Raw genomic sequence first — 25,294 nt, 5'->3', positions numbered from 1 at the left:
ACGGAATGTTGATGTGCAACTTCCTTAAGGTGTCTAACACCTTAGAATTCTGTTCTTCCAGCTTTTTGTTGATCAACCGTGTTGGGTATGGCACAGGCGGAACATATAGCGGAGGTGGCTTGTACATCTTTCCGCTTTCCTCCTGATTCTGCTCACTGGTGGATTTTCTCTTCCTGGTTTCTTCTTGAATAGGAACAGTCTGTTCCTTCTCTCCTTCATTTTCTTCGGATGTTTCTGCGCATTCAGCATTTTCATCAGTCGATATAATGGGTTGAGTTTGCTTACCAGATCTCAGGGTGATTTCTATGACATCGCCCTTTGGATTTGGCTCTGTGTTGCTTGGCATGATTCCCTTCCCTTTTGACGTAGATGCAGCTAACTGGTGGACTTGTGTTTCTAGATTTTTAATTGATGCTTGTGTCTGTTTCATCATCGTCTTCATATCTGGCTCTATATCTTCCTTTGGTGGAACAAGTTGTTTATAATGCTGCTGAGGTTGCCTCTGGTAATGTCCTCCTAGCTGTTGTTGATATCTCGGTTGTTCCTGCTGGTTGGGCTGGCCTGTCCATCCAAAATTCGGATGATTTCTTGTGGCAGGATTATACGTGTTAGAATATGGGTTAGGTGGATTCCTCTGATTATACCATGCATAATCACATTCTGACTGTGCACCCTTTCCCTGCTTAACCCCGGGACAGTTGATGCTAAAATGAAGGCCTCCACAAAAATCACAAATATCATTGAATGGTGGTTCGTTGTGGATCGAGGACACATTTATCTTGCCGAGCTGTCTAGTAAGCTGTTCTACCTGGCTTGTCAATTTTGACACAACATCTTCATTTCCCGCTCTTTTTCCCTCACTTCTGGCAGAGTGCCAGTTATAACTTATGCTCACTACTCTCTCAATAAGGTCGTACAAGGCTTGTGGCTCCAGATCTTCGGGGTTTCCATTGGCTATAGACTCGATCTGGATCTTACAAATGTTGGTTACCCTATTGTAAAAGTTCTGCATTTGCATCCACATAGGGATGCCATGATTGGGAACTCTCCTTAGTAATTCCTTGTACCTTTCCCATGCCTCGGCTAAGGATTCATCCTCTTTTTCACGAAATGGGAAACCTCGTTTCTGAGCTTGATGGCTTGCCTTGGTGGGAAATATTTCATTAAGAAGGCGCTGGCCATTTCTTCCCAAGTGGTAATCGTTCCTGGTTGCAAGTTTTTCAACCAATTTTTCGCTTTATCTCTTAGAGAAAAAGGAAACAGCTTTAGTCGGATTATGTCGTCAGCAACGCCTCTGTTTGATCTGAAAGTGTTGCACAACGTGATAAACTCAAGAATATGCCCATTTGGATCTTCCGACTGGTATCCATTGAACTGTACGGCTGCCTGCAACATTTGTATCATAGATGCTTTCACCTCGAACATGTTGTTCTCTTCGTTGGGCAAAACGATGCATGATGAATGTCCTTCAGTAGTTGGTCTCGAATAATCTCTGATTCGCATGACAGGAGGGTTATTATTTTCTCCCTCTTCTTCCTGGTTTGGTTGAACTAGTTGTTCGGGTGGTACCCTTCTAGCCATTCTTCTCTCTCTTTATCGTTCTCTTTGTCTTGCACATCGAGCTCCCGCTCTGTTTCGTCTACACGTTCTCTCCAATTCGAGATCGATAGGAAAAACAGGAGGTCCAGCTCTGCGCATAAACCAATAAAGATTCCTTCTGGCTGCACTATTTAGCAAACAGATTAAAAACACCTTGTTTCACAGATAAGTTCGTATAAACTTTGTTGCTTTCAATCCCCGGCAACGACGCCAAAAACTTGTTGTCTCCAGAATGGACTCTAGCAAGTGTACTAGATACAAGTAATAAAGTGATAAGTCAAGTATCGTATCCACAGGGATTGAGGACCAAAGTTTATGAGAAATACTTTGTAGAACAGGGTGTTCGTGGTGTGTGTATTCTGTAAATTGAGAGATGTTGGTCAAACAGTAACAGAGTCAATGATTTTAGTTGATGAAAAGAAGTACTTAATGATGGTAAAAGGCAGAATAGGTCAAGCACAGCGGAACAGGTTACTTTCAGTCTCTAAACACCCTATTTATTCATGAATGACGTAAAGTGAAGTCAAGGTCTCTGCTTTAATGCTCACTTAAGTCAACTCTCGTGTGTTCTTAAGATTCTAAGACGTACTACAACCTTAAGCGTCCCTAAAGTTGGTTCTTTCTTGCATTACGATCGAAACAGCATTTCTATTAAGAAAACCCTTGATACAACCTCCTGACATCTCTGTTTCGGGGTTGAATGCTTGACAAATAGTTCCGTGAAGATGAAAGCAGTTTCCTATCATGCATCTAACACTAACATACATGCCTTAAGCAATGGAGTTAAAGATTCATCAAGCACAACATAATATATCACCATTCATTCATAAATAAGATAATTGAAGGCTTACATAACCGACCCTAACTGGCTAAACCCATTCAAAATGACTACTCACTCATGGTATAGAGTGAACAGCCTGAGTTAGTTCCACAAACCTCCATAGATGGAGTCATCTTCCTTAGAGAGCTTCCTCCCTCTCAAAGAAAACCAAAAATTCTAGTTAAAAGATTATCCGAAGTCAAAAGGTGTACTTTCTCCTTCCTTCCACTACGTCTATTTAAAGGAAGAAATCTGAGCCGTACCACCAAAATATTACAAAAGATTGTTTTCTATAGCTAAGATACTAGGAAATGATTAATTCTAATTTGACCCTTGAACACTCAAGGGGGTGATCCATCTTTTCATCATGTTGCTTTCTGCCTTTCCTTCGCCTACTGCCACTGCCACGCCTGCCACTTGTCCAGTCGCTATCCGTCATCAGGTACGCAGCGGAAATCCGCTGGATCAAAAGTTGCTCTTCTCCTCATGGTTTGTTACAAAACAGGCTGTGTGGTAGCCCTTTGACTTAATCAATACAAATCTGCATAAAACACTTATAAGTTCTCTTTATTTAGGAATATTTCGCCTAAAACACTCACAAATTGTTATTAACATGCTATTTAATTGTAGTCATATTCATGCCTAACAATTTATGAGACCACCATTAAGATCGTTACAAGTCGTTTCAGATTTACAATGGATTTTCTCCAAACTTACCATGTTCTAGTTCTGCGCAGAAAATGATGTCTCTTTAACAACTCATCTCTCTCCATACATGATTATGGAAATGCTCCAGCTAGACCAGAATTCAAGAGAAGATTTGTGCACAAAACTTCTCAATGGTCCTCCGAGTCAAATGTCTAGTTTCTAGATATGGCGATTCATTAGACAAATCACAATCCAAGAGAAGAATTGAGACGAAACTTCTCAACGGACATCTTCTGAATTCAAACGTCTAGTTTGAAGAATTGCCTACATAAAGCAAGCTCCAACTCAAATTCAACTAAAACGAATATAAGCAAAAAGAGATATACGAGAATAAAAAAGTAATTTCAAAACACATCAAAACACCATACTTGTGTAATCGTTAGAGAGAGATTAGTTCATATAATTTTCTATCTGAAGTGCTTTGTAATCTTTCGATTGTTTTTAGTAGTGTTGTTACTTCGGTTTTAAGTAGCAAAGTGAGAAATATGGCAAGCGTTGAGTGAAGAAGGGTACTTCAATCAAGCTTAGATGTGTCTATAAAAGGTTTGTTCTCTACCTATGAAAAAGATCAATAGTGGATTAAGGCTCAAGATAAGGTATCTTAAGGACTGAACGTAGGCAAGAGTTCGAACCATTATAAATCTACTGAGTATTTTTTTCATTACTATTTCCTTTTACTTCTATTGATCTATATGCTCTGAATTTATATTTCGTCTCAGTACTCTGAACTTATTATCTATAATTTGCATAACATCACTTCAGAACCTCTAATAGGAGTCATCCTCTGAGAAGGAAATTCTCAGAAGCTGGAAGAGTTTTAATAGACTAAATTGCCGACCAGTTCAGTAGATTGTTATTGCTTTTGACTCTGAAGATATCCTCTGTTCTATATTGACTTATAACGAAAAAGTTTTTTTAAAGTCTTAAAATTACTCAATAGTTCTATTCACCCCTCCTTTAGAACTATTGTGCCTTATCAGGGACCAACACTATAGTCGGTGATTTATGCAATAACTCTTTCAAGACCCTAATGCAAGGAATAAGTACCACCAGAATCCCAGATATAAACATGGTGCCCTTCACCTTCATTCCAGGTAGTACCCCGGAGGAGGAAACTAGTTTTCCTATATCCTCAACAACAAAGTATGTTTCTTTAGGCCCAAACTAGAGCAATATCCTCTATATAGATCTCTTCAATAGCCAACAGGGTCATCCCAAGAATTACTCGATAACAAGGTATTTTTAAGCCAGGATATATGGCCTTATAATACTAACCAAGAGTGGGGTATGTGAGAGGTTTGGCCCCTCCCCCCGAGTAAGGAGTAGGGTCTCAATTTCGAGGCAGACCTTAATTCGAGAAAGTAGTGAAATACATACTAGAGAAATACGATGTCCTTACTCATCAGCCTCTATTGGAAAGGACATACTATCATTTTTCTCTACACATCCTCAACTAGCCTATAGATAATAATTTTCATATACATATCTATCAATGAGCTTCATATCTCTCCATTCATATAAGGAATTATAAGGTTAGAATAGAGATAACCGAAGCTTATGAATCTTTTTTTGCAGGATGTTCTCAACAACTCTAATAGGCTCGGCCTCGTATTGGTTTGAAAGTTTGGAAGCGGGTTCCATTCACAATTGGGAGTATATAAGGAACTTTTATGTACCAAGTTCCTAGCATCAATACCACCTGCCACGACGTACAGAATGCTTTAGACCTTCCAACAAAACTTAGGAAAAATTTTTAGAGCCTATATGGATAGGTTTAACAGGGTGTGCTTGAATATACACAAATTTGTTTTTAATACGGCCACATAAGCCGTGATTTCTAACACATAAATGATCATTTATGAATGGACATGATCTTGCACAGACCCCAAGAAATGTCACAATTGATGGAAAAGAAAAAAAAGCTTATTAGAATTGGATGAAATCAACCATGTCTCCAAGATAGATAAACATTTGAGGGTAGATAAAGAGTACGAGTCTTGAACCCATTTGGGAAGGCAAAGTAAGAAAGCAGAAAAGGAGCCACGATCCAACTAGACAATAGACCTGGCCATGGGTGGGGTTGGGCCGGGCTCGGGTTGGGCCAATCGGGCTTTTGTATAAAAGTCCTCAGCCCAAGCCCAGTCCAGCCCACTAGTAATTTAGGCGGGCTCGGGCCGGGCTCGGCTCGGGCTTAAAAATCAAATCCCAAGCCCAGCCCCTGTAAACCCATCTAAACATATATATATATATATAATTTTTTAATTATAAAAAATAAATTTTAATACTTAAAAATAAATATTTAATATATAAATATATAAATATAAAAAATTTATTAATTAATATTAGTAGGCGGGCCGGGCCGGGCCGGGCTGGGCCGACCCGTGCTATTTGTATTAATCCCAAGCCCGCCCAAAAAATAGGCGGGCTTTAGCGGGCCTGGGCCGGCCTGGACCTAACATCAATTATCATTATCCAAGCCCGGCCCAAGGGACACGGGCCTGGGCAGACCGGACGGGTACCCGGGCCCGTGGACAGATCTACTAGACAACCCTCAATGCTCTCAAAAAAGAGGTGTTGATGTGGATTAAAAAACATGAAAAAGAGAGATATTTGACATCCAATAAAGAAAAAGGGATAAAGATATGGAAGCGGTCTAAAAGCCTACTGATGGTTCCACTAAATCAACAACCATGATCATTGGTTCGATTTGGGGAAGAAAATGAAAATGTTGATTGAAAGGGGAAAGCAAGACTATTTTATAAAGAAAGATGAAAAGTTGAATAAGTCCAATAATGAAAAAGAGCATGAGTGTAAAAAATAAAGGGGTGATCCACATCATTGCTGGCGGACCAACCTTCGAGAATGCCTATTTTTTTTGGGGGAGAGAATTTCAAATGCCTACAGGCATAATATCTTGATCTATTTCTTCTCATCCATTAGTCTCATTGTTAGCCATACTTTTGAAATATGCGTATTTCAACTTGGCGCGAGTGGATTTTGTGCGGGCATACCAAAAAAATTAATTTCCAATTAATATTAGGGATAAAGTACCAAAATAGGTCTAAGGTTTTTGGGAAAGTATCAATTTAGGCTCAACGTTCAAAATAGCACTAATATAGGCTTAACGTTTACAATATAATATCAATTTAGGCTTAATGTTTACAATATAGCATCAATTTAGGCCTCACGTACAAAATAACACCAATATAGGCTTAACGTTTACAACAGAATACGGATTTAAGCTTAACGTTTACAAAATATATACAATTTAAGCTAAACATCATAATTAAATTAAGGGAAAAGTACAAAAATAAACCTTGTAGTTACGCCCATTTTCGAACAACACCCATGTGGTTTAAAAGTTTGCAAAGTGGTACCATGTACTTCATTCCGTTAGCAAACACATACCAAATTGACTAACGGTGTTAAAAGTCAAAGAAAAAAGAGTTAGTTTGGTCCTTATATTTATTTATTTTATAAATTGACCTGCTTATTTGATAAGTGTCCAATTCAATGTTCAAATGTCCACTTTAGTGCTAGGTTATTTAATTAATTTAGTGTTATTTCGGATATTATTGCTTGTTTTGGTATGATTTGCCTCCACAGGACTCAAATGATTAAAAGGAGCGGAATTGGACTTAACTTGAAACAAATTTGGACTAAAAGGGAATTTGGAGCTGAAACGAAAATAGAGTTAGTCTTGCCCAAGACTAAGGATTTCGGGAATCGCAGACTCCAGAATTGATCAGGACTCTCCCTTATTCTATCAAGAATGAACCTGGACAGTTGGGAATGACTAAGCATGCACGAAATTAGGAGATATGGAAGATTAGAAAAGATTTGTGATTGGGAAAAATATTATTTTGTTAGCTAATTTTTAGGGATATATTTTTCTCTACAAAACATTAGGTTTTAGATTAGATTATCTCTCTCTTCTTTCTTAAACCTTTTTTACACTTTGCAGAGAACGTATCGTTCTTGAGACTGGAAAAAAACTACAAACACTTATTTTGTTCTTTATGGCTATTCATAGCTAAACCCTTTATTTCGGTTAAGGGATAATTCAAAGGCAGGAATCTTCAAGTATTGTGAGATCGTTTCTCTTCTAGTATTTTCTCTTTATTCATATCATTTGTTTATTCACTGTGTTTAGGGATTTTATCTCAATTGTTAGTTTGCTTTTGAATGATACGACCGATTGTTCATTTGATTAAACTGGCATATAGCTGTCTGATTAAACTAGATAATCAACGAGTCATTATTTAGTTGAATCTGAGTTAGTAGCAATTGATGCTATAAAGTTGAAATCTAGATTGTATTTGGGGATAATCATATTGACAATTGAGAACTCTCCATGTGACATTAATACATCTATTTTCGACTTTATCACATCAAGTGAATGAGTAATTAAGTTTCTGAATCGATATCGCTGAGAATCGGTTGGCTTAGATTAGGTTCTTCTAATCCCTAACGCTGTTAACGGGTTGAATCTTAGCCGCTGAGGTAAGGTTATTCGTTAATTAGGAGTTAACTACAGTCTTACTTGGTTAATTCATTATTTAGGAAGAATATACCAAACTAGTCTGATATGCAATTTAGAAGAAATATCATTTCTGTCAATGATCAAGATTAACTAAATTCCTTGCCTGAGAATCCCTTAGCTGAAATTCTAATTAATCATTTTATTCAATTTCAACTCAACTTCATTACTTTTGTTAATTTAGCAATCATCTATTCCAATCCCCCCCTTTTTTACTTTTTATTTATTTGCTTGGTTATATTTACAATTAGATCAATATTAGTCCTTTGGGTACGACCTTTGCTTACCCTTGTGCAAGCCTGAGGGCTGTGAAGTTATATTTTATTTTTGGTGGATTCGACAACCGTCAAATTTTGGCGCCGTTGCCGGGGACAAATCTAACTTGATTTAAAGCCATTTATGACCAGGTCTGAAACTTCAAAACAACTGCTTTTTGAATCAGAAATTGAATTGCTAGCAAGAAGACTCCGTAAAGAAGCGAGGTTGCAGAAATTACAAAGTGCTGAAACTTCCAGTTCTAGTGAAGAAGAGGAAATTTCCAGCGAGGAAAGTGAACCATCTGAAGTAGAAACGATGGCGGAACGAACATTGAGGCAACTTCATGCACCTCAAGCTGATCAGCAACCCTTGTGCGTCACATATCCAAACCTGGATGCGGCATTCGAGCTTAAGTCAGGGCTGATCCATTACTTGCCTAAATTCCATGGGATGGAGAGTGAAAACCCGCACAATCATCTAAAAGAGTTTCATGCTATCTGTTCAGGTATGAGCCCACAAGGAATTACTGAGGAACAAGTGAAATTGAGAGCTTTTCCTTTTTCTTTGCAGGATGCAGCTAAGGACTGGTTTCTCAACCTACCCTCCGGATCGATCACAACATGGGTCGGCATGACTCAAGTATTCCTGGAGAAATATTTTCCAGCCTCACGTGCAGCGATGATCCGTAAAGAGATCAGCGGCATCAAGCAGAAGGATATTGAAACACTTCATGATTATTGGGAAAGGTTTACAAGACTATGTGCGAGCTGCCCCCAACACGGGATAACTGAACATTCTCTTGTTCAATATTTCTATGAAGGAATGTTAAGCATGGAAAGGAGGATGGTGGATGCTGCAAGTGGGGGGAGCCTCATTGACAAAACACCAGCTGCAGCTAAAGAGCTAATTAGGAGTATGGCAGCCACATCCCAACAGTTTGGGAAACAGCAAGAGCCTCCACGAAAAGCATATGAGGTAAGCACCTCATCCATTGAGGAGAAACTTAATGCACTGACATCTCTTGTTCAAAATCTGGTTGTAGGAACATTAGTTCAAGCTAAGGCGTGTGGGATTTGCACATTTATTGGTCATGCCACAGATGAATGTCCCACATTGCACGAAGGTACACCGGAACAGATCAATGCCGTCCTCGGATATTAGGGACATCCCCCAAGGAAGTATGATCCATACTCGAATACATATAATCCTGGATTGCGGGATCATCCGTACCTCAGCTACAAGCCGCAAAGTAATGTGGTTCAACCGAATATTCCCCAACAGTACCAAAGACCTCAACAATATAGTCCCGTTCATACGGATCCAAATTCAGGTATGACGTCTAGTTTTATTAATCAGTCTGTTGTGTCTAACTTGCTGAAATTTCAGGAAGAACAAGGCAAGGTCAATGCCAATGTTCAAGCAAACTTCCAAAACTTGGAAAAATAAATGAGTCAGATAGCAACCACTATGAGTGCAATACAGTCCCAGGGGAAGTTACCTTCGCAAACTAGGGCGAATCCGAGGCAAAATGTGATTGCAATCTCACTTCGCAGCAGAAAAGATTTAGTCTTGCCCAGCACTAAATCTGCTTCCGAACTAGAACAACCCGTGTCAGAGAAATCTGCAAGCAAAGAGGAGGTATTCGAAAATGAGATAGAAGGTTCAGCTGGTAAGTCATCTGGAGAAAAAGCCACAAATCAACACACACCTTTGGTAATTAGACCACCTTTCCCTGATCGTTTAGCCAAGTCAAAGAAAGAAAATGAGGAGAAAGACATCTTTGAGATGTTCCGCAAGGTTGAGGTAAATATTCCATTGCTTGATGTTATTAGACAAATCCCTCGATATGCTAAATTTCTCAAAGAATTGTGTGCTAACAAGATAAAACAAATTGGGTATGAAAAGATTACCATGACTGAGAATGTGTCTGATGTACTCCAAGGGAAAATGCCCCAAAAAAGTAAGGATAAAGGTATGTTTGCAATTTCTTGTCAAATTGGGAATACTAGTATTAAGAGGGCATTGTGTGATTTAGGAGCATCTATAAATATCATGCCTATGTCTATTTATTTGTCTTTAAATGCTGGACCTCTTGAGGAAACGGGAGTAGTGCTTCAACTTGCTAACCGATCTATTGTTTATCCAGAAGGTTTGTTGGAAGATGTTCTAGTTCAGGTTAATGGTTTAATTTTGCCAGCTGATTTTTATGTCATAGACATGGAAGATGAAGATCACCCTTCAGATTCATCAGAAATCCTGTTAGGTAGACCATTCCTAACAACAGCTCGGACAAAAATTGATGTTCACAAAGGAACACTGACTATGGAGTTTGATGGTAAAATTGTTCAATTTGATGTTTATGATACCAAGAAAATTCCTAATGAAGTGCATTCTGTTTGTGGTATAGATGTTGTCGAACTAATAACACAACAAGCTTTTGAAGTATGTAGGGAAGACAAGTTGCCGGTAGTGATAGAAGAAAGCTTAGATATGAACAGCAAAATAAAGGAGAAGGGCGTGGAGCTTAGAGAAGATGTGCAGGAAGTTATGCAAGAGATGACAGCTCTGAAATTGAAACTGAAGAATTCTAATGTTAAGACAATTTCACGCACCACTCAACGCCTTTCACCTTCCATTTTGCAGGCACCAAAACCAGAACACAGAGCCTTATGGGCGATTAAGTAGTGTGACATGAATATTGATGGTGCGGTGGAAACTCAGAGCTCGGAGAATGTGAATGTGCAAAAAGTAAACGGCCATCGACTTAAGCCGTTTTATGAGAATATCCCAATTGGAGTCCTCGAAGAAGTGCAATATCTTGACCAAGGAGACTATCCTTAGAGCTCAAGAACGTCTGGCCATAGACGCTAACTAGAGGCGCTATTGGGAGGCAGCCCAGTTTTAGTCTTGCCCAAGACTAATGTTCATAATTTCATTTTTATTTGATTTATTTGATTTGATTTTTTTATTTGCAATAACTAACTTAACTAACACCATCTTCTCCAAAGGCTTCAATTGTTTTAGTTTTGATTTTCAGGTGTGAAGGAAAGAAAAGAATGGAGGAATAAAGGCCCAAGAGAAAGAGTTATGGAGTTAATGGAAGCCCAAAAGTGTTTAGGATGAAAACTAGAGAAGTGAGGGGTAAAAAAGAAAGAAACCCACAATTTCACCGCCTCACTCCCTCATTCCTAATTGCGCTACCCACCGCCACCTTCCTTTTATTCGATCCGTCTACGGCACTATATTCCCACCACCGCCACTTCCAATTCCTCTTCCATTCTCCAATTCCAAAACCTGAGCATCACCATCTCAACCTCCACTTTCCTGGATTTTTGTTTGTTTTATTCCATTTCTTTTCTCTTTCCTTTTGATTCCTCACATCACCGCCACCCAACCCTCACCACTCAATACCCACTCTCTTTTCTATTTCTTTTCTATACACCCTCACAACATCACCAACTCTCACTTCCTTCAATCTTTAATTTTTTATTTATTTATTTATTTGATTTTTATTTTCTTTTCCTTTCCTTCAATTTCTCACTTCAATTTTTTCCCTTCAAATTCTAACACACAGCACCGCCATCTCTTTTCCCTTGATTTTTCACGATCCCGCCATCTTCTTCTAATCTCGATCATAAACTCCAGTTCTTCTAATTTCAACCCGCAACCAGTGATAGCCGAAACTTCTTCTGACACAGGGCAACTGTTAATCAAACAAGCAGTCACCCACGAATTTAGTTGTACCCACACGCTGCGGGTCAGGACCAATCTACAATTTGCAGACTCACTCCACCAAGTCAGGAACGTTAAATGAGATCGAGGAAATACGTGCAAATCAATAGGCTTACTTTGAACAAACATTTCCACAGAAAGATTGAGGCACGAGGCCCCCTCCTCCAAAAAGGGCAGTATGCTTTTCCACAACTCGTTTATATATTGTTTTTAGTTTGAATTTTATCTTTTTCGTTGTGGTGTTTGCTGCCCTTTGCCCCTAATTTTGCAAATTCCGCACTGAGACAGTGCGAGGAGAAAGTGGGGGAGGGGTTTTTGATATAGAAGTGTGTTTTGTTTGTTTGTTTTGATTTTGTCTAACTTTCATGGAGATATACTGTTTCATTGCCTCATTTTATGCCTGTTCTTTCCAGATTTTCTGTCTATTTTTGTCTGCAATAGTGTGGGGTGTCCACCCTTTGTTTTGTCCCTAGAAATAATAATGCTAGCTCTCAGTTTTGCACTCGGTTGAAACTAGGTTGCCAACTTAGTACTGAAACCCCTAAATCTTGTTTTGAGTAAAGCTGTCGACTTCAAAAGGCCAGGGTTGCACAATTGTCTTGAGCATGCATATGAACCACTTGATTAATTTCCCATTACATGACAGACGTTTTGAATGAAACAACACCAATTTACCCAATTTTTGGAAAGTTTTTGAGCCTAAATGCAAGAACAAAAACATTACACTTTGTTCTATTCTTTCTGAGAGTTATCCAATTCTAGTTTGAAATTCTAGAACTTGCCATGTTATGCATTTCGAGACCACATTGATTTATTCGAGTATTAAAAATGATAAGGGCAGTAGGTTTTTTTTTCTGTTAGCCATTTCAAAATAAACTTTGCACCCTTAGTCTTGTCCAGGACTAACAAAAAAATAACAGTACCAACCCTTAGTTAGCCACATTTGAGCCTTTCCCCATTCTTGACATACCCCTGTTCAAATCCCTTGGCCAGGGACGTTCTAGCCGTCAGAGTCTATACATTCTCTTACTTATTTCTGTGTTTAGTTGTTGCTTTAAGCAATCTCCATATTCGAATTAACCACAAGCTCATCAAAGTATGAGGATTTAGCATAAGCCTTTTGCTTATACGTGGTTGTGCTTCAAAAGGTGTCTAAATGGACATTAGCTTGGAAAGTAGTAGCTTTCTTATTCTAGTTTGAAATATTATCTTGTGAAGAAAAAAAAAGCCTCAAAGAAAAAAAAAGAAAAAAAAAACAAAAAAAAAAGAAAAAAAAAAGAAAAAAAATGTTTCGTTAACTTACTCATTTCAGTATGTCTATAGTTGTTTAAGTTTGTCTTAAACATTCATTCATTCTGAAGTTTAAGAATTGTGAGTCGTTTGTAAATAATCGTGTCTTGATTTCCATTTTGGCCATTTCCAGAGTAAATGTACATTTTTATTACTCTCGATTTCCCTTTCTTCCTCATTTCCTTTCCAAACCTTAACCCCAGCCTACGCTACACCCTGTTTTAAGTCCCTTTGATTTAGTGTCTTGAATTCATACTAAGTGGTGGAGATTTGATATATTAGCAAGCTTATGGTAATTTCATTCTAGGTTGTGACTTGAGTGATTTCTTGAAATTAATTATAGTCTAAACACTTGAGTGTAATGAGCGATTTCCGTGAGGGTGTTGTTGATTTTAATTCATACCTTATGTACATGGTCAAAAGCTTGTTTGCTGAGATTTTTCAAGTGGTTACATTGTATGTTTAAACATGAATAATGTCTTGGCTTTAAGAGTTGATGACTGATAATCTTTACATTATGAGGGGGGATCAGGAAAGGTTGGTAAACACGAAATCATAAGAGTAAAGAGTTGTTGACATGATCTGATATGCTTAGGGACAAGCATTGGGTAAGTGTGGGGTATTTTGATAAGTGTCCAATTCAACGTTCAAATGTCCACTTTAGTGCTAGGTTATTTAATTAATTTAGTGTTATTTCGGATATTATTGCTTGTTTTGGTATGATTTGCCTCCACAGGACTCAAATGATTAAAAGGAGCGGAATTGGACTTAACTTGAAACAAATTTGGACTAAAAGGGAATTTAGAGCTGATTCAAAGGAGCTGAAACGAAAATGGAGTTAGTCTTGCCCAAGACTAAGGATTTCGGGAATCGCAGACTCTAGAATTGATCAGGACTCTCCCTTATTCTATCAAGAATGAACCTGGACAGTTGGGAATGACTAAGCATGCACGAAATTAGGAGATATGGAAGATTAGAAAAGATTTGTGATTGGGAAAAATATTATTTTGTTAGCTAATTTTTAGGGATATATTTTTCTCTACAAAACATTAGGTTTTAGATTAGATTATCTCTCTCTTCTTTCTTAAACCTTTTTTACACTTTGCAGAGAACGTATCGTTCTTGAGACTGGAAAAAAACTACAAACACTTATTTTGTTCTTTATGGCTATTCATAGCTAAACCCTTTATTTCGGTTAAGGGATAATTCAAAGGCAGGAATCTTCAAGTATTGTGAGATCGTTTCTCTTCTAGTATTTTCTCTTTATTCATATCATTTGTTTATTCACTGTGTTTAGGATTTTATCTCAATTGTTAGTTTGCTTTTGAATGATACGGCCGATTGTTCATTTGATTAAACTGGCATATAGCTGTCTGATTAAACTAGATAATCAACGAGTCATTATTTAGTTGAATCTGAGTTAGTAGCAATTGATGCTATAAAGTTGAAATCTAGATTGTATTTGGGGATAATCATATTGACAATTGAGAACTCTCCATGTGACATTAATACATCTATTTTCGACTTTATCACATCAAGTGAATGAGTAATTAAGTTTCTGAATCGATATCGCTGAGAATCGGTTGGCTTAGATTAGGTTCTTCTAATCCCTAACGTTGTTAACGGGTTGAATCTTAGCCGCTGAGGTAAGGTTATTCGTTAATTAGGAGTTAACTACAGTCTTACTTGGTTAATTCATTATTTAGGAAGAATATACCAAACTAGTCTGATATGCAATTTAGAAGAAATATCATTTCTGTCAATGATCAAGATTAACTAAATTCCTTGCCTGAGAATCCCTTAGCTGAAATTCTAATTAATCATTTTATTCAATTCCAACTCAACTTCATTACTTTTGTTAATTTAGCAATCATCTATTCCAATCCCCCCCTTTTTTACTTTTTATTTATTTGCTTGGTTATATTTACAATTAGATCAGTATTAGTCCTTTGGGTACGACTTTTGCTTACCCTTGTGCAAGCCTGAGGGCTGTGAAGTTATATTTTATTTTTGGTGGATTCGACAACCGTCATTATTATCTAATTATCACAAACAAACCCCAAAATAAAAAATAAAAATCAAATATACCATCTTCTCCATCTCTCTTTAATTTTTTATTTTTTTTCTTCTTTCTCTCTCCTCTCTCTTAATTTCTCTCTCTAAAATTCAATGTGTTGATCAATAATCTATGATTTTCTGATTAAAAGAAAAACATCATTGTTCCCAAATCGCATTCTGCAGATCCATACATTTGTTGTTGCAGCATGTGTAGTTTTTCCCTTCTAAAATGCAGCACAATACGCTGTCTTTGTTGCAGTGATCAGCTGCTCTTGGGTTTGGTTCGTCTGTCAGGAAACGACTCAGCCTTTTCGACGGCAGTTCAAGCACCTGCTGCTGCTGCTCATCTTTTGTGGTTTCGGAATCGTTGGTAGGGATTTGGGGGTTTTGATGTTCCACTTTGGCGATGCCTCTCATGGTTAGGGTGATTGATGAACCTAATGTTATAGCAATGATAAGTACAACTTTGATTAGCTCCATTGTTATAATTATGGGTGCTGAAGTGAAGTTTTAGGAGATTTGACGATGAGAGAGAGAGAGAGAGAGTTGGGGAAGATGAAGAGTGGAGGAGTTGGGGTTCATACTCTTTAAAGAGGAGAGTTGACGCGCCAAATGAGGTAAAAGTTCTCTTTTGGAATTTGCTACGATTACCAAGAGTACGGTTTCATTCATGCGTTTACTTCTTAAGTTTCTTTTGGCTACTCACATTCTGGAAAAGACTATGTTAAACTTCCAAACCTTGAATTTCAATTCATCTGAAAATTTATCAGTCCATTCTTTAAGCAAGGAGATCGAGTAAGGTCCTGCTTTGAACCCATGTGAACTCAAACAGTACCATATGGATTAATTTCTATTGGAAGTGTTAAATAACCGAATGGGATTTGGGAATAATGGTATTTTTCTTTTAATCAGAAAATCATAGATTATTGATCAACACATTGAATTTTAGAGAGAGAAATTAAGAGGGAGGAGAGAGAAAGAAGAAAAAATAAGAAATTAAAGAGAGATGGAGAAGATGGTTATATTTGATTTTTATTTTTTATTTTGGGGTTTGTTTGTGATAATTAGATAATAAGGAGGTCAATTTATAAAAATAAAAAAATATAAGAACCAAACTAACTCTTTTTCTTTTGACTTTTAACACCGTTAGTCAATTTGGTATGTGTTTGCTAACGGAATGAAGTACATGGTACCACTTTGCAAACTTTTAAACCACATGGGTGTTGTTCGAAAATGGGCGTAACCACAAGGTTTATTTTTGTACTTTTCCCTTAAATTAATCATATTACATTATTTCCCTATTAACTTTATATGTTATCTTTTTATCTAGTTCTATATTCTTATTTATTATAATAAAATTAATTAGTATTTTTGCCATTAAGATCTTATATTTGTTATCAATGATTCAATGACTGTTAAATTTCATTGCTCATGTAATATATGAAAACTAAAAGTAATTGAATATCCACAATATTTCGAACACTGATGTGTTCGAAATATTGTGGATATTCAATTACTTTTAGTTTGCATATATTATATGAGCCATGGAATTTAGGAGTCATGGAATGGTTGATGAAAAACAAATATAAGACTTTAATGAGCAAGAATACTAATTAATTGTATTATAATAAATAAGAAAATAGAACTAAATAAAAAAGATAATATATAAAGTTAATAGGAAAATAATATAATATGGTTAATTTAATTGTGACGTTTAACTATATTTTGTAAGCGTTAAGTTTAAATTCGTATTATTTTGTAAACGTTAAGTCTATATTGGTGCTATTTTGTACGTATGGCCTAAATTGATGCTATATTGTAAACGTTGAGCCTAAATTGATATTATGTTGTAAACGTTAAGCCTATATTGATAATATTTTGAACGTTGAGCCTAAATTAGTACTTCCCCAAAAACCTTAGGCATATTTTAGTACCTTATCCCTTAATATTATGATTTTTCGGTGGTATATACGTCTTTTAACCTTAACTTTTATAAAATGAAGCAACAGGACATAGGATTCCAGGATTAAAAAATAAAGACCTTCTTGGTTCCTAGTTCCGTTGTAAAAGCTTAACTAACTATAATATGGTACTAAGAAAAAAAATGAAATCAACACCGAGATTTGAGATTTTTTTTTCTTTTTTTTTATTGATTTCTTAAAGAAAATTGGATTACAAATGTTTAATTGGAAAGGAAAAGCAGGGAATCACAACTGAAATTTGAGTTAATTTCATGAAGAAATTATATTCAACCCAATGTGACTTAAAATTATGAAAAATGAAATTAACTGCAATGAACAGTATTAAAAACAACAAACTTGTAGCAAAAAATAAATGGCGATCTCCGCATTTCTGAAGTTTTGAATAATGTTGAACATGGGGGATAATTGATGGAAAATGTTGGTTGGAAACTCTTGCTGGAATAATAGTAACTTGGTAGAATTGAATAACGTAGCAGTATGCCATAACGTTTAGTAGAAATATAAGGATTGAAACTTTGAAAAACAACTCAAATTTTGTAGTTCAAGAACTCGGGATAATTGTGAAAATGATGGGATGGAATTGGGTAAAGTTCGAATATGGACAGTGTTGTGCGGAATTAATGAAAGATAAAATAATAAAGCAATCGAAAAACACAGATTTACGTGGTTCACCAACGTTGTGTTGGCTAGTCCACGGGCAGAAGGAGAATAGTATTTATTAGGAGGCGAAAATCAGATTACAATAATCAGGTTACATAATGGGGTATTTATAATACCCAATCTAACCTAATCCCACTAGGAACCTATGATCCTAATCCCACTAGGAACCCATGATCCTAATCCCAATCCAACTAGGAACCCATGATCCCAATCCAACTAGGAACCCATGATCCTAATCCAACTAGGAATCCGAAACCCAATACTACTCCGAATAGGAAACATGATATACTGATTCAAGGCATTACGACAAATCTCCACCTTGACTTGAATCCTCCTGAAAACATAACAGATGCACCCATTACAGTGCCAGATGAACAGATTTCTCCCTCTGCCTCAGAGTCTCCCCCACCGGGCAACTAATAATCTCTGACGTTTAGCAAGTCCAAACAATGTTGAAACTTGCTCTGTGGAACAGGCTTGGTAAACATATCAGCCGGATTGTCAGCGGTGCCTACCTTCTTCACCTTGACCCTCTTCTCACTTCTCAGAAAATGATACCTCACATCTATATGCTTGGTCCTCTCATGATGAACCTGATCCTTGGCTAAACAGATTGCACTCAAGCTGTCACAATACACTGTAGCCTGATCATGATGTAGACCAAGATCACTAACCAGTCCTTTAAGCCAAATCCCATCCTTAGCAGCTTCAATTAGTGCCATATACTCTGCTTTTGTAGTAGACAAAGTTACTGTAGGCTGCAAAGTAGCTTTCCAACTGACAACTGAACCGCCAAGAGTGAAAACATAACTAGTCATAGATCTTCTATTGTCAACATCTCCAGCATAATCAGAGTCTGAAAAACCTATCACCAAACACTCTGTATCACCTCCATAAATGAGACCAACGTCAGATGTACCTTTTAGGTACCGAAAAATCCTCTTCACAGCTTGCCAATGCTCCTTGCCAGGTTCACCTATAAACCTGCTAACAACACTAACAGAGTGTGCAAGATCAGGTCTAGTGCAGACCATTGCATACATCAAGCTTCCTAATGCACTAGCATAGGGAACTCGAGACATGTACTCCTTCTCTTCAGCAGACTTAGGTGCAAAAGCAATAGACAGATGTGCACTTGCAGCAATAGGAGTATCTATGGGCTTTGCGGTAGACATGCCAAATCTTGACAAAATCTTCTGAATATAGCCCTTCTGTGATAGAAAAAGTTTCCTTTTGCTTCTGTCCCTATAAATCTCTATTCCCAGAATTTTCCGAGCTGCACCCAAATCCTTCATCTCGAACTCTGTGCTAAGAAGACCCTTCAACTTCTGAATGTCGTGCTTCTATCAACATGTCATCTACATATAACACCAGATAGATAAAGGACTCATCTTCTAGTTTATTGTAATAGACACAACAATTATATGGGCTTCTAATGTAGCCCAGATGCATCATGTAGCTGTCAAACCTCTTATACCACTGTCTGGGAGACTGCTTAAGTCCATACAAGGACTTCTTCAACTTGCAAACATAATTCTCCTTTCCAGGAATCTGGAAACCATCTAGTTGGGTCATGTAGATCTCTTCCTCCAAATCTCCATGCAGAAAGGCAGTCTTTAAATCAAGTTGCTCAAGCTCCAAATCCTGATGTGTAACTATAGCTAGCAACACTCTAATAGAGGTGTGTCTGACTACTGGTGAGAATATCTCATTATAATCCACTCCCTCTCTTTGATTAAAACCTTTAGCAACAACTCTAGCCTTATACTTGATTCCCTCTGCAGGTGATATCCCTTCCTTTATCTTGAGAACCCACTTGCAAGTAATAATCTTTTCTCCCTGGAGGTGGTATGACTAAATCCTATATTTGATTCTTATGAAGGGATTCCATCTCATATCCCATAGCAGCAAGCCATTTCTCAGAATCGGTGCCTGAAACAGCTTCTTGGTAAGTTGATGGTTCACGAGTGTCCACCTCTTCAGCAACCTGTAGTGCATAGGCCACCATGTCCTCATACCTCTTAGGTGGCCTAACTCTAACCCTCCTTGGTCGATCTTGAGCTAAGCTACGACGTGTAGCTTCAGATGGTTGAGAAACTGATGGTGTAGACTCTGGTATCTCTATTTCTGCTTCTAACTCTTGTTCCTTCAAGCCACTTTCACTCTGTATGACCTGAAACTCCACCTGTTTATCAATGCTATCAGTTTCTGTTGCAGTTGTAGGCTTCACAATGGGTCTAAGCACAGATTTTTCGTCAAAGACTACATTTCTGCTCAAAATGACCATTTTCTTTGATGGAGACCAGATCCTGAAGCCTTTAACTCCATCTCCATAGCCTACAAACACTCCCTTCTTGGCTCTTGGCTCTAGCTTACCCTCATTAACATGATAGTAAACTGTGCACCCAAAAGCTTTCAAATTTGAGTAATCAGCAACCTTTCTTGACCACATTTCTGTAGGCGTCTTGAGTTGTATGCCGGTGTGTGGTCCGCGGTTAATCAAATAACATGCTGTGTTCACCGCTTCAGCCCAAAATCTTCTTTCTAACCCAGCATTAGAGAGCATGCACCTCACCCTCTCTAGTAATGTCTGGTTCATTCGTTCAGCTACACCATTCTGTTGCGGTGTATTCCTGACTGTGTGATGCCGAGCAATCCCTTCATCCTTACAGAACTGATCAAACTCAGACGAACAGAATTCCAGACCATTATCAGTTCGCAGCCTCTTTATCTTCTTTCCTATTTGGTTTTCCACCAATGCTTTCCACTGCTTGAAATTCTTGAAAGCTTCACTTTTATGCTTCATCATGATGACCCAAGTCATCCTTGAATAATCATCAATCAGAGACATAAAATATTTGTGACCTCCTAAAGACTCAACTCGAGATGGACCCCAACAATTAGAGTGGATGTAATCAAGTGTGTCTTTTTTTATATGAATAGCTTTGGGAAACTTGCTGCGATGTAGTTTCCCAAAGACACAGTGTTCACAAAGCTCCAGACTCTTGACCTTATGACCATCAAGAAGATCATCCTTTTATAGAATCTGCATCCCTCTTTCGCCCATATGACCAAGTCTCATATGTCATATCTTTGTCATATCCTCCTGGTCAATCTCTGATGATACAGCATTAGCTGAACCTGTAACAGTGGAACCTTGCAAGAAATACAAAGCACCATGCTTCACACCTTTCAGAATCACATCAGAACCTTTATAGACATGAAGAACTCCATCTTTTCCTGACCAGCTGAGACCTCTGTTGTCTAACAGACTCAGAGATATTAGATTCTTCATCATCAATGGAACATGCCTGACTTCGTTCAACGTGTAGAACTTACCATCATATGTCCTCAACTTGATCGAGCCTATTCCAACTGCTTTGCAGACATGACTATTAGCCATTGAAATGGTACCTCCATCTACCTGCTTATAAGTTGAAAACCACTCTCTCCTTGGACAAATATGGTAAGATGCTCCAGAATCAAGAACCCACACATCAGAGTGATGAGTGTGTCCATCAGCAACTAGAGCAATATCATTTTCAGAGCTGCTGTCGCCATCTGCTACAGCAGCAGAACCTGGTTGATTTTCTGATTTCTTCTTCTTCTTTGGACAATCAGTTTTCTAATGTCCTTTCTCCTTACAGTAATTACAGGTGTCGTCTGGCTTGGGACCCTTTGAGAACGACTTCTTAGACTTCTTCTTTCCACCGTTTCCCTTTCCCTTACTGCCACTGGCAACTAGTCCAGAGGCCTGATTACCTGCACCTGTATTGCTCGCCTTATGGCGCAACTCCCTGCTATGAATAGATGACCTAACTTCTTCCAGAGTCACATAATCTTTACCAACAATAAATGATTGAACAAAATTCTCATATGAAAGCGGTAAAGATACCAACAGAATCAAAGCTTCAATTTTCACATCAATATTACGTAATTCTAGTAATAATGTATTCAATTGATCTAAATGATCTCTGAGTTGCATACCTTCCTGCATTCGCAGGCCAAACAGACGTTGTTTCAGAAGAAGTTTGTTCGTTAGAGATTTCATCATGTATAAGCTCTCTAACTTCATCCACAGACCGGCAGCAGTCTCTTCGTCTGAGACCTCAGTGATGATGTCATCTGCGAGGCACAACATAATTGTTGAATGTGCCTTTTCTTCCAGAATCGTCATCTCAGCAGTGACTTCTCCCGTTGCCTTCTTCAACGGCGTCCATAGACCTTGTTATTTTAACAAAGCCCGCATCTTGATCTGCCATAGACTGAAACTATTTCTCCCAGTAAACTTTTCGATTTTCACGTTCATCGCAGACATCTTTCTCTCTAGAAAACAAAACCCCGATCGGAATCCGAAAGCTCTGATACCAGTTTGTTGTGCAGAATTAATGAAAGATAAAATAATAGAGAAATCGAAAAACACAGATTTACGTGGTTCACCAACGTTGTGTTGGCTAATCCACGGGCAGAAGGAGAATAGTATTTATTAGGAGGCGAAAATCAGATTACAATAATCAGGTTACATAATGGTCTAACCTAATCCCACTAGGAATCCATGATCCTAATCTCAATCCAACTAGGAACCCATAATCCCAATCCAACTAGGAACCCATGATTCTAATCCAACTAGGAATCCGAAACCCAATACTACTTCGAATAGGAAACAAGATATACTGATTCAAGGCATTACAACAGACAGAGACGGTAACAAATCAGATTAGAAAAAAAATTGGAATATGGCATAGGCAAATTTAAAATAGCAAAAAAGGAGCTTGAAGGCTTGGGGAAAGAATGAAAATGGCGAAAGTAGTGAACTTGAAAAACAGAGGAATCGAGTTTATCAGGGTCAGGGGTTATATTGTGTACATGGTTTGAAAGTTTCAAGAAATGGGGGCTATGGATTGGTTAATTAAATGGATTTGGCAAGAAAATCTTTTAAACTTTTAAGGAAGACAACAATGGTGGATTGTTGCAACTAGTGTGAAAAATGAATTGATGGGTTTGAGAATGAAATCAAGAGCTTGGGGATTAGAATTGAAGCTTGAAAAATTAACTATGTTGGCTGAAAATAAGAAAATTAGATTCAAGAATTTAGAGAGAAGTTTTTGTATTGAGTTGGTTAAGGTTTGGAATGAAGGTTTAGTGCTCTATTTATAGCTGAATTTCAAGGATTCCACCATCCATGACTTCCTTGTTTTATTCTCCACTATTCGTACTCATTTTTTCTATAGATTTGAGGTCAAAATCGTGGATTGAAGATGAAGAATAGAGTTGTACAAATGCCAGACAAATAGCAACCAGTTTCGGAATATTGGTTTTTACTGATTTTTGCTATTTTTGAAAATTCATATCTCTTAATACGAATCCGTTTGAGCCACATGAATAGCCATTGGCTTCATTTTGATATGTGTTTAATGCCTTTGTTGATTCATGTGCGAGCGTGCTAGAGATTTTGTAGAAAAACTCCAAAATGTGTGTCAAATCTAACTTCTAATCAAATGATTGTGTGAAAAACTTAAAGGACATGAAAAAATCTTAAAGTTCGTAGTTAAATCTAGAAGACTGATCTTAATAAATTGAAAAATTGCCAAGAATTGTAAATGGACTTGAATTGAATTGAGTAAGTTTGAAATTGAGTAATTGAAATAACTAGAAAGCTAGAACTTACAATTAAAAGATGAACAAAATAGTAAATTAACTAAGATTGCAGATTTATCTAAAGTCCATTGAAGACTTATTGGAATTCTGTAGAGTTTTTGTGTGTTGAGTTGTGTGTTTTTTTTCCAAGAAATCTCCTTTTAATACCAACTTCCAAGAGCATATAACTGCTCCATCCCTACTACTCCTGATTTTAATCCACTTCCAACTGTTGGATGTTCCTTGATTTCACGTGTTTTCCATTTTTAGCAAGAAAGTTTCAACTTTCCGTAAGGAAGATTCTAGATTCGCTAAGGTTGCTCCATAACTGAAAAATAAGAAAGTTTCCAACTGCTCAGCAAGGAAGTTTCATAACTGCCCAGTAAGGAAGTTCTATAACTGCCCAGCAAGGAAGTTCCCAACTGTTTTCTCTCCCACTAACCCACATTCCACTCCACTAATTTTATGCCTACCACTTCCACGATTTTGCTGCTTTACTTTTTGATTTAAGTAGACAATTACACATTTCATCCAGAACTTTGATAAATTACCAAATCGGCCTGAAACTTCATATTTTGCTTAATTTTTGATGGAAAAATAATTAATAAAATAATTACAAATTCATGCTAGAATAATTGGTAAAATTATTCGGCTCGAATCTCGTCAATTACATAATTCAGGTCGAACTAAGTAATTAATTACAAAATTAGCCCAAATTAAAATATGGGTTAAACAATTGCCCCCACTCCCCACGTATTAGTTTATGAAATAAATTGATACATGGAGAAGATTTGTTATTAATTGCCATATAGTTCTTGCACCATATCTCCCACAACATCCATATTTATTACCGGACATCCAATCTGGTTCTGATGTATATTCATCTGCGGAACAAAAGAACCACCACAAGGACTGCTCCCACCTCCTCTAAATTTCACCGTGCCCTCCGAGTCATGAACTGTTTCTTCTTCACGGGCATAAACATGAGGAGCAACTTGCATATCAGTATAAACCTGTAAATGAACAGCTGGAACAACAGGCTGAATAGGCCTACCACCAGTTGGATTTTGGCTTACAATATTGAGGCATTTAGAACTATTATCATCTCTCAATGGTGGAATTTGGCATTTTTAGGCTAACCTCTAATTTCCTCTGGTACAACCATAACTTCCTTCCCCTTTGTAGGAGAAATAGTCGTATTTGGCTCAACTTGATCCTTCTTGGTTTCTGCCATAGCATCAATTTCCCAAGAAATCTCCTTTTAAATAGTATCGATATGCAAGAAGGAACATAAATGGAAGGAGACTTGGAATAGAGGCAGATTTTCCATCGATGTTGCCGTTGCCGCGATTGCTAGAAAATGGTTTGCCAATGAAATTGTAAATAGATATGCGAGGAGGAACATAAATAGAGGGAGACTTGGAACAGAGATTGGATAGTAGACAGAAATGGAAAATTTTGGGAAGGAAACCTGAAATCATTTCTGGAAAATAGAAGCAAATACTGAGAAAATGGGTTAACACTGCAGCTCTGTATCAGTGACAACCAAAGAGAAACATATTATTAAAATTTGACATAATCGGAATTTCTTTTTCAAATATGAAATATTTGTAATAATTTAAGTTATTTACATGTAACTAACCCATATAGTTTCTTATGTTTTGCATATTAATAGAACAATATGAAATTTAGGGTTCAAGTCTGTCGACTACATGTTTGTTTTATTGCCACAGAGAAGATACCACGGAAGAAGATTCCATAGAAACAAAATATGGCAATATTTTTTGGAAATAGTTGTCATTGATTTCTATGTCGTGTGTTAAGTTTATTGATATGGTTCGGTTTCTCCAAAATGTAGCGGCTACTACTTCAAATGTTGAGCAGTTTTGGGAGAAATGGAGAGATGGAAGAGTTAGAGAGAGAAAGGGAAAATTAGAGAGATGGAAGAGTTAGAGAGAGAATGAGAGAGATGAGAGTTAGAGAGAGAAACAATTTTTGAAAATGGAGTAA

At 37.4% G+C, this 25,294-nt stretch overlaps 1 non-coding gene across 1 annotated transcript; it reads left to right on the top strand.

Moving 5' to 3' along the window:
* Positions 1-1,028: 1,028 nt before the first annotated feature.
* Positions 1,029-1,134, top strand: LOC136228202 (small nucleolar RNA R71). Its single transcript, XR_010688535.1, has one exon. It is a non-coding gene; the product is annotated as a small nucleolar RNA R71 (small nucleolar RNA).
* The last annotated feature ends 24,160 nt before the right edge of the window (positions 1,135-25,294 follow it).

This window comes from Euphorbia lathyris, chromosome 4, assembly GCF_963576675.1.
Source record: "Euphorbia lathyris chromosome 4, ddEupLath1.1, whole genome shotgun sequence".
NCBI classification, from domain to species: domain Eukaryota; kingdom Viridiplantae; phylum Streptophyta; class Magnoliopsida; order Malpighiales; family Euphorbiaceae; genus Euphorbia; species Euphorbia lathyris.
This window is presented reverse-complemented; position numbering and strand designations above follow the sequence as displayed.